This window comes from Danio rerio, chromosome 24, assembly GCF_049306965.1.
Source record: "Danio rerio strain Tuebingen ecotype United States chromosome 24, GRCz12tu, whole genome shotgun sequence".
Taxonomy (NCBI): domain Eukaryota; kingdom Metazoa; phylum Chordata; class Actinopteri; order Cypriniformes; family Danionidae; genus Danio; species Danio rerio.
In genome coordinates, this window is record NC_133199.1 from 37,103,953 (window position 1) to 37,120,612 (window position 16,660).

At 36.3% G+C, this 16,660-nt stretch overlaps 1 protein-coding gene and 1 long non-coding RNA gene across 5 annotated transcripts in view; one reads left to right on the forward strand and one right to left on the reverse strand.

Moving 5' to 3' along the window:
• LOC100330501 (RALY RNA binding protein like) overlaps nucleotides 1-16,660 on the reverse strand; it is a 490,398-nt gene that overhangs the window by 213,684 nt on the left and 260,054 nt on the right. The window contains exon 8 of one of the 4 annotated variants that reach the window (XM_073940982.1): nucleotides 8,561-8,714. The exons of the other annotated variants lie outside the window; for them this stretch is intronic. The gene's annotated coding sequence lies outside the window, so the exon portion shown is untranslated. The remainder of the gene's footprint in view (nucleotides 1-8,560; nucleotides 8,715-16,660) is intronic. 4 annotated transcript variants of the gene reach the window in all.
• LOC141380749 (uncharacterized) lies at nucleotides 1,212-8,649 on the forward strand. Its single transcript, XR_012399500.1, has 3 exons — nucleotides 1,212-1,275; nucleotides 3,381-3,431; nucleotides 8,588-8,649. It is a non-coding gene; the product is annotated as an uncharacterized lncRNA (long non-coding RNA).

Here is a 16,660-nt window from a genome sequence, read left to right on the forward strand (position 1 = left end):
TGGTCGTTACAGTCAAAACGCCTCTTTTAGGTTTTGATCCTAATTGCTCCATTTTGGTGACAGTCACTTTAAATTCAAATTAGACAGGGCTCTTTTTAAAAGAGGGCGGAGCTACAAATGCCTTTGTGCCAGCATAGAGGCAGATTTATGCTAATGAGAGAGAGATCGTTACTGGTGGGTGGGTTTTTTTTCCCTCTGATGACATATACAAAGGGAGAATGTCAATCAAAGTGTTTTTGTCTTTAAACCCCTTGTATAAGAAATTTTTGCATAATAGATCTCCTTTAAGCTTTATTTCACGAGTTTACACTTGCAGTCGTTTAAGTATAAGGTGAATTTGGCATGCTGTAAGGGGAGAGGCCTCTGAGCTTGGGGAGACACCCCAACTCGAGTTATTCCCCTTATCAGGAAACAAAGAGGAGTTGGGATTCGAGCAAAGTATCTAGCCCGGCCCCAGAATGCTCCCCCCCATAGGAATGTAATGCTTAAGAGGTGAGGTGTCGAGGTGGTGGAGGGATGCTAAAGTTGTGACATGCTGCAGGTAAGACAGCTTTGGTATATACAGGGGTTTGTTGAAGAACTGATTTGATAATAGAATAATTGTCAAATACATATTCGATACTGAAACTTCTGTACATGCTCCTCCTTTGTTTACAAAACATCACTTATGCAATATTCCATGATGGCCATACAAACAGGAAGATGGAAACATAGCCAGTGACATAATTCAGAGCTGTGACCGTCCAGTCACACTTATTCAGAGCAGCACAGCACACAGAAAACTTAAACTACTGTTGTTTTTACAGTCTTCGCCTGCCAAAAGTGGAGTGCATTGCCTTTGACAGATCCTCCCTGAATCTCAAACAAATCTGTCATTCCTAAGATTCTCTTTTCCCCCCCTGCGCCTGCTCTCGGCATATCCTCATAAGGTGTGTGTCACGTCCGTCGATCTGTCTGCTTGTGAGAGCGAGTGTAGAACTAAATGACCCGTGTGTCTGCTGTGGAGTGGATTGGCAGGAAGATCGTTGCTGTGGGCAGGAACCTGTCTAGATTTGCCTGAACGCCGCGTACTCGGTTCTGATTTGGTGTCAGGGCACATAGCGGTGCAGAGATGGGTTCAGATTAGCCGTGACCCTCTACACTTATCTGGAGCAGTAGTTTATTTCCTGGCCTGGGTTTAGATCAATGGCTTGATTGTCATAAGCATGTGACCTACAATCAACCTGTTCTGTCCACAGTCACTACTACAACAACGAAGCTAGAAAAAGACCTAAGGTACAGTACTTATATTTAAATTGCATACAATTATAGTATGATTTTTTTTAAGTAGACAGCTTTTCTACAAACTGCATTGAAGATAATTATTTTGTATGTTTTAAGAATATGAGTGATTGGTTAAAATAATACTGACTATTTTTAAGATATTATCTGTTCATTAATGAATATATGCCCAATTCCAATTCTACCCTTTAGCCCTTCCCCTTACCCCTCGTTTTGCATGTTCACGTGAAGGGGTAGGGGTGTCCCAATTCTCTTTAGCTTGAAGGCGTAGGGCTAAGGGTAAGGTCTAGATACCCCTTCAAACAGAAATTTTTCAGGACCATACTCGAAACCAAGGGGTAAGAAATTTTCCCAGAATACACCAGCCACAACGACAGCATAGCTGCACCCAGAATGTCTGGACTGTGTTTAGCTGGGTGGTTTTCGGTTTTGTTCTCAAACAAGAGCAAACCCCTATAAATAGGCAAACACATCATACCTTAGTTTTCTTTTGACTTCAGCGTCCCTCCACCACCCCAACTCCACACTATTAAACCCGATACCTATTTAAATCTGAGGAGGGAGCGTTCTGAAGCTGGGCTAGACACTGCGCTCAGACCCTGTGTGTCTCTCTCTCTCTATCCTGATAAGGGGAATAACACGAGTTAGGGTGTTTTGCCAAGCTCAGAGCCCTCTCTCAGGACAGCACGCCAAATACGCATATTCTATTCAGTCAGATATCTTTGAGTGTGAACTCGTGAAACAAGCATATGTTTTAATTTATTCATAACCGTGTTTGTGTTTTACCATCATGCTTAAAAACAAACGCAAATTTTTGCTAGGCTAATAGGCTAATAGTCAGTTAAACTGTTGTATAAGATAACACACACAGCTGTCTAAATAAATAGGCTAAAATAATCTTAGTCCTATTCAAGCATTATTTCAAAAGCTGTACTAAAATAAAAAAAGCACAAGAAGGAACACTGATTTGAAAAAGAAACTTATTTGATCAACGTGCTTTAATTTTAGGCAGTTATTTGAGATTTTTTAGTTACGATCCACGCAAAATTTTATGTTGCCGCAGATCTGAGCTGTATTGATTTACCAGCCAGCGTGAGCAGAATGTTATGGAGTGCTTGCTTTGGGCGGTTCGCAAGACCATGGTGGAATGCCAAGCATCACACCTCTCTGCTTCTGCTTTCATGCCTCTGGCTGCTACAATATATCAGTTCAGTATGTTCACTATGTTACATAACTGCGCCCTGCTGGTCATGTCTTTCTTGTGTTAGACCATGTTGCTTTGCCTTTGTAAGGTGCGCCACCACTTTAGATCACTTGCGCATTCTTAGTAGCCATATCTGTATCTATAATTCATAATAATAACTCCAGTATAGCAGTCCCACAACATTCTGACACTCGATGACACTCGAAAAGAAAAGTCAGAGAAGTCTAGTGGCTGGGAATTAGCTTTCAGTGTCTGCTATAATGTTAATGTTGTTTTTGGTGTTTTTACATAGATGAATATGGCCATGATATAAATGCACAGTACAGTTACGATCTTATTGCCATATTAGATCGTTATGATAACATGATATTGTTGCCTTCAGTGATTTCCTGAAGATAAATATCACAAAAAAAAACAAAAAAAAAACACAACTAGAATCACTACAGCAGTCGCTATCGTCTGATCTCATATGAAGCAAGAGATCGCGATGACATATGATGACATGTGCAGGTGTTGTAGTGGTGTCCCATTTCTTAGGGGTAAATTTTGAAACCCTTCCCCTCACACACTGTTTCAAGGGCCAAAGGGAAGGGGTAGGGGTACAAATATAGAATTGCGAGGGGCCAAAATGTAAACAGACATCATATGCCAATGATCTTCAGTTCTATTTTGGTTGCGACATCATGGCGACCAAAAATTAATGTCAATTTGTTGTCTAATACTGACGTCAGCAGACATCTAATACCAACGTCAGCTGGCGTTGATATTTGGTTGGTTTAGGCAGTGACATCCACTAAAAATTAACAAAAATTCAACATCTTTTTCACGTCATGCATGATATGACATCGAAGTCTAACATCACTTGATGTTACTCATTCATTCACTTTCTTTTCAGCTTTATTCATCTGGGGTCGCCACAGTGGAATGAGCCACCAACTTATCCAGCGTATGTTTACACAGCGGATGCCCTTCCAGCTGCAACCCATCACTGGGATACATCCATACACTCTCGTTCACACACATACACTACAGACAATTTAGCTTCCTCGATTCACCTATAGCGTATGTCTTTGGACTGTGGGGGAAAATGTAGCAACCGGAGGAAACGCACGCCAACACAGGGAGAACATGCAAACTCCACATTGAAATACCAACTGGCCCAGCCAGGACTTGAACCAGCAACCTTTTTACTGTAAGGCATCAATGCTAACCACTTAGCCACCATGCTAGCTCCTTTTCAAACTATTATTCAAAAACATTTATTTCATAATATAATTAATAAAAATGTATTTTAAATGTACCTGTGAGTCAGTTACAGAGGTGTTACTTTCAGTTTCTTCCAAACCCTTTTGTTCAAAGGCTGCTGCTGATCTCTAAAAAAAGATCAGAACCAGAGCTACAGCATACGAGGGGAAAAACTACCCTGGCAAATCTCCTTCAGAAGCCAGACAGGCCTGTCAGAAGTTCTCAAATGCTAAGTCTGCTCTGACAGGAGGGCTTTTGCTTTGAAAGGTTCCTTCCACTCAAGTAGAGCTTAATCACATGATTTTGTTCATGCTAGTGAAACCACACTAAACCAGAACACATGTGGCGACGCTGGTGAATCTGACAGCAATCGCAGGGCCCATCATGTTTGGCACCCCTTTTTAATTAATCTGTCACTGCAGATCCAGAAGCACGGAGCAATGCTTTTGGCTGCTGTGACCTCATCTACGACCTTCAGTGTCGCAAAAAGACACAGATCAGCATTGATGTGGACATCTGAGATGTTATTTAGTCACTGTCTACAAATATATGCAATATATGCAGTTTTTAAAAGGCCATATGATGCTTTGTAATATTTTTCTTTTGAGTATTGCATCTGCGTCTGACAGATTACACTTTTGTGTCTTTTATATTATTATTCCTTTTAAACCTGTTTTAAGAAGATTTATCCTTTAGATTCTTATTTTATTTCTTATGTTTCTTTTATTCTAGTTAATGTAAAGCACTTTGAATTACCACTTTGTAAAAAAGGTGCAATATTTGCCTTGCGTGTCCATGCATCTCCCACAAAATTAATCATTTTAATTTTAATACATATCAGACTGAAAAGATATTACTTTCACAAATGCCTAGATCACATTTTCATTCATCATTCATTTTCTTGTCAGCTTAGTCCCTTTATTAATCCGGGGTCGCCACAGCGGAATGAACCACCAACTTATCCAGCACATTTTTACACAGCGGATGCCCTTCCAGCCGCAACCCATCTCTGGGAAACATTCACAAACACACACACACACTCATACACTATGGACAATTTAGCCTACCCAATTCAGCTTGGGTTGGGAAATAAAATAAAATTACAACAAAAAACAATGAAAACCCACATAATAAACAAAACCAATGATCTTTTAAACTAACACCACATGACCTCTTTGAAATCTGGCCACAAGCTACTTCATTCCCATAGACTCATCACCCTGTTTTACACTGAAAAGCAGGCCTCGAGGTGCTGACAGACATATACCACAGAGCTGAGGGAAATACTTTCACCCCGGCTCTGACACGTCTGTCCATCATCTCCGGTCTAGACTGCAGAGCTCTCATTTAACTGGCTATTACTGATGGTGGCCCGCATTACCCGCTGATGAGAAGGCGTGGGATTCAGAGCTCATTAATTCCTACAGGAAGGAGGAAATAATGAGGAAAATCAAGCCTGACTGCTACAGATAGGCACAATGTCATTTTCCTCCAGACCTCTCACTCAAACTCCTGTTCAGAAATGCTATGGCTTGCCGAATCACATGAATGATGCATCCTTGTGATGTCAGTAAAAACAGCCTATTAGGTAAAATCTCGCACATGAATAATGGATGAATTTCAAAGATGCACGGCCAGCTCACATTTTATGCATCTAATTTTAGAGAAAATGAATGTATATTTAGTCTTTAGAAAATAAAGGATATTTTTGTGACCATTAAAAGTACTTGCTCTGGTTCCATAAGAACTTCAGCACTTCAGCTATAGTCGCATTACTAAAAGAAAAGGAACATTGTATTCTCAGGATTCTAAATGGACATAAATAAACTGCATAATGTTTTTTTTTATTATAAACATAAGTCAGATTACCAACTCAGATTTAAAACAGTACATTACCTGAAAAATGTCTTGTTTTAGGAACAAAAAATAATAAGTTGACTTCTAGTTGATCATTTAGTGTCAGAAGTGGCTTTGGTCACATCTACACTCTCAAGTCTTGACGCCCAATTCTGATTTGTTGCTGTAAAAAGTAATTAGTTACTTAAAGTGAGTAAAGCAATTGCCTTAAAAGCAACAAGTTGACTTGACAAAATAATGTAAGTAAACATATTATAACTTGGAACTGTTAAGCTTGCTTAATTATGCTTATTGTAGCTTCTTCTAAAGTCAACTAAACCTCTTTCACAATGACAAACTATTTCAGCACGTCTCTTTTCAAATAATTACTGTAGTTATTACAATATTACAGATTTGGTGCTTCATTAAGTCTATAAAATCTATATAGCCTTTGTTGAATTTAAAAGACATATTGGAGTCTGGAAGAGCAGGTTTATTATGTTGGCTTGAGAAAGCCAACATACAATTATGCTACTCTGTCCTTGAAAACAAACGTATCTCCTCCTAGGCCGTTCATGCCACAAGGCCCAAATGTGGTCAAAATGTGCTTTCTACATTCAAGATTGTTGCTATCTCTCCTCATGCCTATAAGACTTATTGTTTAATAAAAAATGTTAAATATTAAATTTTTATAATCCGGGCATAAAAAAAAATTATACAAGCCCCAAATTTGGCCAAAAGCTGTATTTAGATGCGTTAGATTTTGTTGCTATATCTTTAAGGTTTATCAGACTTATAGTTTTCCAATAAATAATTTTAAGCATTATTTTTCTTATAATATGGCAAGCCTTTTTTGACTTAAACTCCATATTTTTTACTGATATGGCATGCCATTTTTGCATGTATCACTTTCACACTTATTAAGCATTGTATTTTCAAAAAAATACAGCAAGCCATTTTTACATAATGTTCATTCCCTTAGTCTCTTTATTAATCAGGGATCGCCACAACGGAATGAACCGCCAACTTATCCAGCATTTGTTTTACACAGCAAATGCCCTTCCAGCCGCAACCCAACACCAGGAATACATAATGTTCAAGTCCAGTTTTTGACACTCATAAAGACTGTCATAGAAACATCGGGGTTGATTAAGATCACTCATATTGCCAAGAAGCTTTGATGCATCATCACTAACCTGTCAAATGTCCCCATAGCAATAAAACAGTATAACCTAGCAACCATTTAAAAAAGCAATACCTCTACATCAGAACATAGTAGGGACCTGGGCATTGGCTTGTTTGACTCATGCTAGCAAATGGGACTTCCTGTGTACTATGCATGGTAACAATGATAATGGAAGCCAAATGCTAATAACGATTAGCTACATGCTATGAATGATTACCTAAATGCAATAACATATGCTAGAAATGTCTACTAAGTATTAACATTTGATCAAACATGTACACGAGCATTGCCATTTAGCAACTGCTTAGCAACCACCTAACTATGCCATAATTGTTTTAGCAACTGCCTAGCAACAACTTAGCAACCGCCACTGTGCTTCCTGCCAACTGCCATTCCTAGTCCTAGCGCAGTCACGTTGGCTTTCTCAAGCCAACATCAAAGTTTATCAATAAACTTTAGGTTCTAGTTTTACTTATACTACCATTTTGCTAGATACAGAAAAGCTGGGAAAAAAAAAAAAAATATATATATATATATATATATATATATATATATATATATATATATATATAATAAATGTGTATTGGAAAAAGTGATTAGTTTAATTTTATTTTTGAAAAGTGAATACAACTTGCATAATAATAAAATGAAGTCAGCTTAACAGTTCCAAGTTACAATGGGTTTACTTAATTTAATTTTGTAAAGTCAACTTGTTTCTTTTAAGGCCATTGGTTTACTCGCTTTAAGTAACTAATCACTTTTTACAGTGTATATCTGATTCATTTGCCAGTCTGTTTATACGTTCTTTTAATTGTGACCCATATCTGATTCATGTGTTTAGGGCTGCAACAACGAATCGATTAAAATCTATTACTAAAAGCGTTGGCAATGAATTACATATTCGATTCGTCATTTCACGCAACACGGAGATGTTTGATTATTAAAAAAAAAAACTTTAGTTGAGCATTGAGCGGAGTGAACATCTTGTTTGAGTTTGGCGCCTCATAGACAGGACAGAGCAAAAAAAACGAGCAGAGGTAACGTTAGAGGAAAGATACATGATGATGGCAGAGAAATCTGTGCAACCCTTGTCACCCAAGGGGAGCATTTCACACTAAATAAATAAAAAAAGTGTGTTAACGGTCAAATATGCAAAAGTGATGACGGAAGCACCACGTCAGTGATGCAGCACCTGAAACGCAAACATGTTGGTGTCTTTGATGAAGAGGAAGGGTGCAAAAGCAGGGTAAATCACTGCAGAATCCTACTTTTGAGTGAGGAACCTAATGTCCCTGGTGCTGGTGTTTACCTGTTATCCAGCTTGACAAGTATGTTGTGAAAAATTCAAACTGAGCCAGAGAAAGACATGTCATATTATCACAATTTTATCACAAACATATTATCAATGTTTTAACCACCCAATGCTTATTTTATGTTTTAGACATGTAAATACACAAAAGTACTAGTAAAACAATACATTAAGAGTTTGTAAAACACACAAGAAAGTCTATGGAAGTCTAGCAATTCATTTAAATATAATTTGCCAATGTGTATTATTTATATTAGATACACGTAGTGAAAGTAACAATAAAGTTCAATTTAAGTTGGTGGTTCATTCCGCTGAGGCGACCCCTGATTAATAAAGGGACTAAGCTGAAAAGAAAATGAATGAATGAATGAATGATTTTGTTTTGTTTTTACAGTATTTTCTTTTCATTTTGCACACACACACATGCAAACACACACACGAACACAGACGCAAGCACACAAAATATATCTCTCACTCATGCATGCACACACACACACACCAGTCTGAATGCTGTCTCTTCTTCTAGGTGTTATCGTCTCGGAGCAAGGTGAATTGCACAAAAGACATTCAGCAGAGGTCACCTTTCCCACAATTCACTGGGGCCTTCTGAACCACAATCTGGCATGTCAACAACAGGGTGGCAGAGTGGACTCCTGACAAGGGAGAGATTAAAAACCAACGGGCTTAAATTAGAAAGCGAGTGAGCGAGAGAAAGAGAGGCTGAAATAAGAAAGTGTGTGTGTGTGTGTTTATGTCTGCGTGTGTATGCATGTGTGTGATTGATTACAGTATTGAACCAAATTTTATTTTACTAAAATTTACGACTGAACTAGATTTAAATTGACCTCAAATTTGACCACAACCAAAATAAGAAAAAGTATGTATGCATAAGGTCAATCTCAACTAAATGACTTTCCGACTGCAAGATAACACATCCGAGATAATTAAAGAATAGCTGCATTTACATTTGGCTGATGTATTTATCCTAAGCAACTAAAATCACATTCAAGGAATATATTTTATAAGTTCATGTGGGGCTGGCCGATATTGCAAAAAAAAAAAAATAAAATAAAAAATCTGATATGATGTTTAATTTCGCTCGGTATCAATAATAAATTTTATTAGTCAAAAACAAAAATATTTAAACAAAACATCTCTTCATAATAAAATTAACATAAGTGTTAGAGACTCAAGCGTGATAAAATGTTACAAAGTTTGTGCAATGGTAAATGCTGAACAATCAAAGGTGTGAATAATAATGATACTGTAAACCTCAAACTCTGTAAACTGGAAATTATGTAAAGCAAATCTGAGCTTTCAAGTAAAGGAACCAGCCATCATTACTCAAATAGATGCAACATCACAAATTGTAAAGTTGGATGACTACATTACCTCATGCTAAGCAATGTTTCAGATGGGGAGCTAGTGGCTGGGATGCACAAGAAAAGAAACCAAAAAGCCACTCTGGCAACATCCTTACATCCTTTTCTATTTACAATCTCCTCACTGCTGCTAGCCACCGCACTCATTTTCACATGTGTTGTTATTCTGACCTGAAGAGACAAGCTTTCTTTTGCCATTTTTAATGAGCTTTCTGCTCGTGCTCCCCTGGCATCTCTCTCGAAACTAGGCGACCATCAACCATTTTCTCGAGTATGGCAAAGGGACAAACCACTGCTGCTGCTCTGATACAAGTTTATGGAGAAAAGTAAAAAGCACTGCAGTGGTTGGATGTGCTGTGTTTGTCTGAGGGAATTAGTCTGCCGTTATTACTAAAATGTGTATGTTCCATACAAAATGTGAAGCAGATTGGTTAGTTCTACTTGCATGAATCATGGTGTGCATGTGCCATTTCGAAAAGTTGTACGTGTGCCTGAAAAATGCACACTTTTCACTTCTGCGCCGCTTGCACAATATGTGCTTGTCGCTCCTAGTTGCATGTCATGCAAGTCGCGTGTCTCTATTGGAAATGACAAGCTTACATTCTAAGCATATTGGCATTTCTTCCAAGGTGCACACTCAGCAGCCAAATTTTAATAAAACTATATCCTTCATACGAAAAACTTCCCATACCATACTTTTTTTTTTTTTTATCAATATTGACAATGTGGTTTGGTCAATAAATACTAATACCGATATTATCGCCTAGGCATGACAATGGTGTTTGGTCAATCAATACCAAAACAGATTTCATCGCCCAGTGGTGAAAATGGTGTTTGGTCAATAAATACCAAACAGATTTTATTATCAATAAATACTAATACCGATTTTATCACCCAGTGATGACAACTGTGTTTGGTGAATAAATACTGATACCGATTTCATCGCCCAGTGCTGACAATAGTGTTTGGTCAATAAATACGATACCGATTTCATCATCAATAAATACAGATACTGATTTTATCACCCAGTGGTGACAATGGTGTTTGGTCAATAAATTCAGATACCAATTTTTTTTTCGGCCAGTGTTGACAATGGTGTTTGGTCAATAAATAACGATACAAGTTTGGTCAATATATACCATTTTTTTCACCTAGTGTGGAAATTAGTGTTTGGTCAATAAATACTGATAAAAAATTGTTTTGGCCAGTGTTGACAATGGTGTTTGGTCAATAAATACAGATAACGGTTTTGTCACACAGTGGTGACAATGGTGTTTGGTCAATAAATACTGATAAAAAATATTCAGCCAGTGTTGACAATGGTGTTTGGTCAATAAATACAAATACCGATTTTATCGCCCAGATTTTATTGCGCTAATTTCATGCATACCATATATCTTATCATATCATATCATATCATATCATATCATATCATATCATATCAACTAAAACTTCCATATTAGTGCATCTCTTTCTTTCTTTCTTTCTTTCTTTCTTTCTTTCTTTCTAAAAGTCTAGTGAAGTACTTTGAAATGTGCATTATTTATTTGATGTTAATCACAACTGAGAAATTAAGAGAGGGTGGGACAGAGTATAGCTCCTCACCTTTTAAAAAAAACAGCCAATAGCGTTTCTTTTTTATCTGGCAGTTAGAGTGGTTGAGCTCAAGCATATCAAACAAAAAACCAATGAGAAGCATCTTGAAGGAGGCAGGCATTTATTAGAAAGCATTTGATTGGTCAAGATTTGACAAGAAACTGTAGTATGAGGTGATCCATTTAGACGGAAGTGACAAACTGCAAGCTTTATATGTTTATATCAATTCAATATTTTCAAAATGCAAATGTTGTCGCTGTTTTGTAGCTGTACACTAGCTAATAGATATCAATGAAGCTAACAGACTGAAACTAACCTCTAAAAAACATTATTTTAATTTCACTGGACTCTTAAGACAGAGACTTTGGTGATTTAAGTGTCATATTTATTTCATAGGTATCAGTAAAGACTTAATATTTGCCAGCATTCAAACTGTTTGAGATGAATGGAAATATGGATGTACATCTAGTAAGTGAAACAAGGACAACAGAAGAAATGAAAAAAACAATCATTATGGATGCTGGAGGGATGGAGAAAGTGAGAGACACATGGTGAATTAACCCAGCGGCCTGCGTCTGCATCACACCCGTGACCTGAGAACATCTGTTAGACTGTCAATCTCCCACACCAGCACAAAACACACACAAACCACAGCCTCGTCACAGGCTGACGAGAAAAAACCTTCTTCCCCTTAACCGGAAAGGTTGCCATGCTCACATGGTTAGCCAAGCTGCTGACATTTGTTAGTCTGTTTATGTGGAAACAGATAGTGTTATTACAGCGAGGTGTATACTGCTCTCGGCCCATCTGCATCAGCACAGCTGCTGAGCCTCACGGAAGAAAAAAAAAAAAGAAGAGGAAAGAAATAAATGTCACAAGATAAAAAGCCAGTTGGCATTGAAGGCCTTGCACTCCTGCCTGGGAGAGGATTTAGGAAACAAAGCTACAAAGAGAAAGAAAAAAAGTGTGTGCGTGTAAAATTCCCTGCTCTGTGTTTGTGGCTTGCCGCTGCATTCATATTTTTTCTTCCATGCACTCATTCTGTCGTCTCTGGAAATGTGGCACCTGAACCTCTAAATTGGCCTGCTGAGGAATCATCTCTGCACATCCCAATGACTGATCGACTGAACAGAAGCCAGTCATGGAGCTTGGCATTTCCGTCAACAAATGGGAGCTAAAAAATACAAACAGTCCCCTTTGGGAGCTGCCATTCATTTCTCCTGGTGAAGACGTTTTTGTGGTTGGGCTTATCGCCCGCTCAGCCTGACTCTTATCAACATCTGCTCCTGCGGATATATGGACGGAAAAGAGGGAAGTGACCACACAGAATTCAAACATTATAAACCTCTCCTCAATACATACCACCATCAGGGTCGGCCCTGTACATTTGGGGGCGCTGAGCAGAATCATTTTGGGGCCCTACCTTGCTCTAAATAGTTTAGTATTGCCATTGCAAACTGGCCCACAATGATTATATTGCTTATTAAATACAATCAATGAAACCGAAAAGTAAAGTCTGATTTCTTCTACTTGATAACAATTCGAATTATTAGGATATTTTAAAAGGGCATTGTTTTTGTGAACTAGCAGCTTTGAAAATGACCTCTCTAAATGACTAAAAACCTACTTAGCATCCTTTTACGGTGTTTAAAACATATTCTATTAATTTAGCTAACAGACTGAAGATTCTATAAAAGATTCTAGATTGAGTTTTTTTTTTTAACAAATTAAAAAAAAAAAATTAGCCAGAAGTGGAAAAGCATTACTTAGTAAAAAAATATACATTCTAAACTAAAAAAAAAATAAAAGAATAAAAAAATAAATAAATTATTGCAAAAATTTGACCCCTAATAATAAAACCAACAAGCAAATATTATAAATGCGAAAAATTTTATTATTATCAAATTACTAAATATTATTAAACAAATAAGAAAAAGGGAAGAAACAAATACTGGGTTAATGTTAATACCCAAACAAAAACTATATTATTCCCTTCAGTCTCCTACCCTGTTCCTTATATTCGAGATGCAGGGTCCAGAGCTTGTATTAAATTATGATTAATTAAATTAGGACATGACTTTTATAAACATGCCTCAGGAAAAAAATAAATATTACCAGTTTGCAAAATATGTCAGTAAAAGACACTTCAGTACTATTGCATTTCAGTAAAATGCGTTTTAAACAATAAAAAATGGATCTGTATAACCAGGAAAAAAATCTAATATTTCCTTTAAAAAGACAATGTTTATAAACCTGCAATTGCCTATTTTCGATAAATGTGCAGCCAGATTATGTCTTTAACGTCATCATTAGCACTTAAAAGTGATGCTAAAAATTATTTTGTGCATTTCTCTTCTCTTAGTCATTTTTCCCCTCCGTTTTTCTACGCCTGCAGAATAGCGTTAGATTCGTTTAATTTTCATGGTCCAATTTTCCAATTAAATCAGGTATATATATATATATATATATATATATATATATATATATATATATATATATATATATATATATATATATATATATATATATATATATATATATGGGGCAGGCTATAAAGCAAAGGCCATACACGGATTCGCGTTCTTGTGTTGACCGGTCAGTCTTGCAGGTTACCTTGGAATAACGAACCGTCAAAAGCAAACATGGCTTGCACCACTAGTCAGTTGTGGGGGCCCCCTAGTGGCAGCGATCCCTTGGTTCGCTTATAGGGATGGCCGGCTATGACCATCATAATATGCCCCTTGTCTGCATTTAGAACAAGAATAAAAAAAGCTTAACTCATTGCTTACCAAAATGTTTAGAGAAAGTTCTGATAATATTACCACTATATTCTGAAACATTCTCTGAACATTCACGATGCATTGTTAGGATCCTGTTAACAATTGATAATCAAATTGTCATGACAGTCTAATTTTAAAGTATAGGGCTGCACAATATATCGTTTCAGCATTGATATTATAATGTATACACAATGATGAGTCTGGGTTATAATGTATCATTCACATTTTTTTAAGGCCTTCGACTGTATGAGGATTTTAAAAGTGATTGAGCATAAGAAACTTTACCCTTTGTAACTTTAATAATGATTAATTGTTTAGGTTTTTTATACAACCAAGACTATGCATTATTATTTTACATATGATTATTCAATTACTAGTGGCTCAGTGGTTAGCACTGTAGCCTCAAAGAAAGATTATGGCATTTTTTGTGTGGAGTTTGCATGTTCCGAGTGTGAATGTGAGAGTGTAAAACATATGCTGGATAAGTTGGCAGTTCATTTCGCTGTGGCGACCCCAATAAATAAAGGGACCAAGCCAAAGGAAAATGAATGAATGAATGTTCAATTACTGTGTACCTGAATACTGTTAGACTTCGGAAAACATGAAAAAAAACACATTTGTATCTTTTTCTTTATTATATTTATCCATACTTGTACTGTAGATTGTTATTCTATTTTATACTGATGCACATCCATACAGAATAATTGTTAATTGATTAATGAATCAATCTAACAGTCTAAATTGTTTCCAAATAGAGATCTAAATTGGGTTTTTATCGCAATATACAGCTGAAGTCACAATTATTAGCCACCGCTTTGATTTTTTTTTCTTTTTTAAATATTTCCCAACATATGATGAACAGAGCAAAGAAATTTTTACAGCATGTCTGATCATATTTTTTTTTTCTGAAGAAAGTCTATATTTTACATTTTTTAAAAGCCATTTTAGGGACTAAATTATTAGCCCCTTTAAGCTATTTTTTTTTTTCAATAGTCTACAGAATAAACCATTGTTATACAATAACTTGCCTAATTAACCTAATGCCTAGTTAACCTAATTAACCTAGTTAAGCCTTTAAATGTGACTTTAAGCTGTATAGAAGTGTCTTGAAAAATATCTAGTCAAATATTATTTACTGTCATCATGGCAAATATAAAATAAATCAGTTATTAGAATTGAATTATTAAAAATATTATGTTTAGAAATGTGTTGAACAAATCTTCTCTCCGTTAAACAGAAATTGGGGAAAAAATAAATAGGGGGGCTAATAATTCAGGGAGGCTAATAATTCTGACTTCAACTGTATACTGCAGAAAAACTAATTATCTCGATGTTAGATCTTGTAGCCCTTTTATGAAGTATATTTGAATATATAGGTCTAGCTAAAAGGGGTGGCACCGTGGCTCAGTGGTTAGCACTGTCCCCTCACAGCAAGAAGGTCACTGGTGTCAGCGTCAACAGCCTGATGGTTAAATGCTTTGACACATAACACTGAGGTGCTCATGGTGACTCGAGTTCGATTCCCAGGTCAAAGTCCTTTGCCAATATATTACCTCTCTTTGCCAATCTTTACTGTCAATACCCTCCACCCCTAAAAAAATTCTAAAAAAGGTTCTCCTCATGTCTGCTTAAGTTTTCCCTGGGTGCTCCGGTTTCCCTGGTCCAAAGACCACAGTCCAAAGACATGCGGTATTGGTGAATTGAATGAACTAAATTAGACCATATTGAATGAGTGTGTCTGAGAGAGAGTGTATGGGTGATTTCCAGCATTGTTCTTGTTATGGCTGGAAGAGCATCCGCCATACAAAGCATACAGTATGTGTAATAAAACGTAAAATGTGTCAAACTATTGTTTATGATTTGAATTTTCAATTCAATTTGAATTTGCTATTTTGTTTAATTTCATATAGTTTGATATTGTTGAATGATTTAAGTTAGACTTGGGGACTTTAATTATGACACAGAGATTACAGAACCTACCAGATATATGACCACTGTGTAATCCTTCTATGTGATGTGATCAATAAATGAATTGTGAAAGTGAAAGACTTAATCATCTTTTAACCAGGACGCTACAGTATGCCAGAGTTTTTGTTGGTTCATTCTGCTGTGGTGACCCCTGACAAATCAGGGACTAATGTGAGGGATAGCGAGTGAGATCTAGCTACATTTCTACATCGATGCGTAAATTCTGTGAATATTTGTTAAAACATTTAAACAATTATGGCATACTTTGGCATTAAAATAAATGATACAAATTCTGCAGAAACATGTCAGAAGTAACACCCCCTTTTTATTATTTTTGACCACATGGCTAGCATATATAAGTGTATCTAATCCATTTCTAAATGTAAGGATTCTAAATTCTCTTACTTACAAAACAGTATGTGTCTCTTGTAATAATCAAAAACAATACCTATAAAAATAACAAAAATCTTTTAAAAATATTATTAATTAAAGCTTTTTAGGTCAAATATCTACTGTTATATACTACATATATATAAATAACATATTTTTAAAAATGCTTTAATCATTTCACAAACCATGTCTGTTTAAGATAAATGCTGTTCTTTTAGACTTTATATTCCAATAATTCTGAAAGAAAACATCAACCCATTGCTAGCATAATAGAAAATAAACTTAAAGAGCCCCTATTGTGGGTTTTTGAAAGTGACTTTCCATGTAGTGTGTAACACAGCTCTAAGTGAAGTGAAATATCCAGCTAAGGCTTAAATCTGAAAGTGGACAGTTTTTAAAACTATTGATTAATCTAAAAAAAAAAAGAGTCGACTCATAGTGGTTAGAATGAATCGTCTTCATAACGAGTCTTTAGCCGTTTCG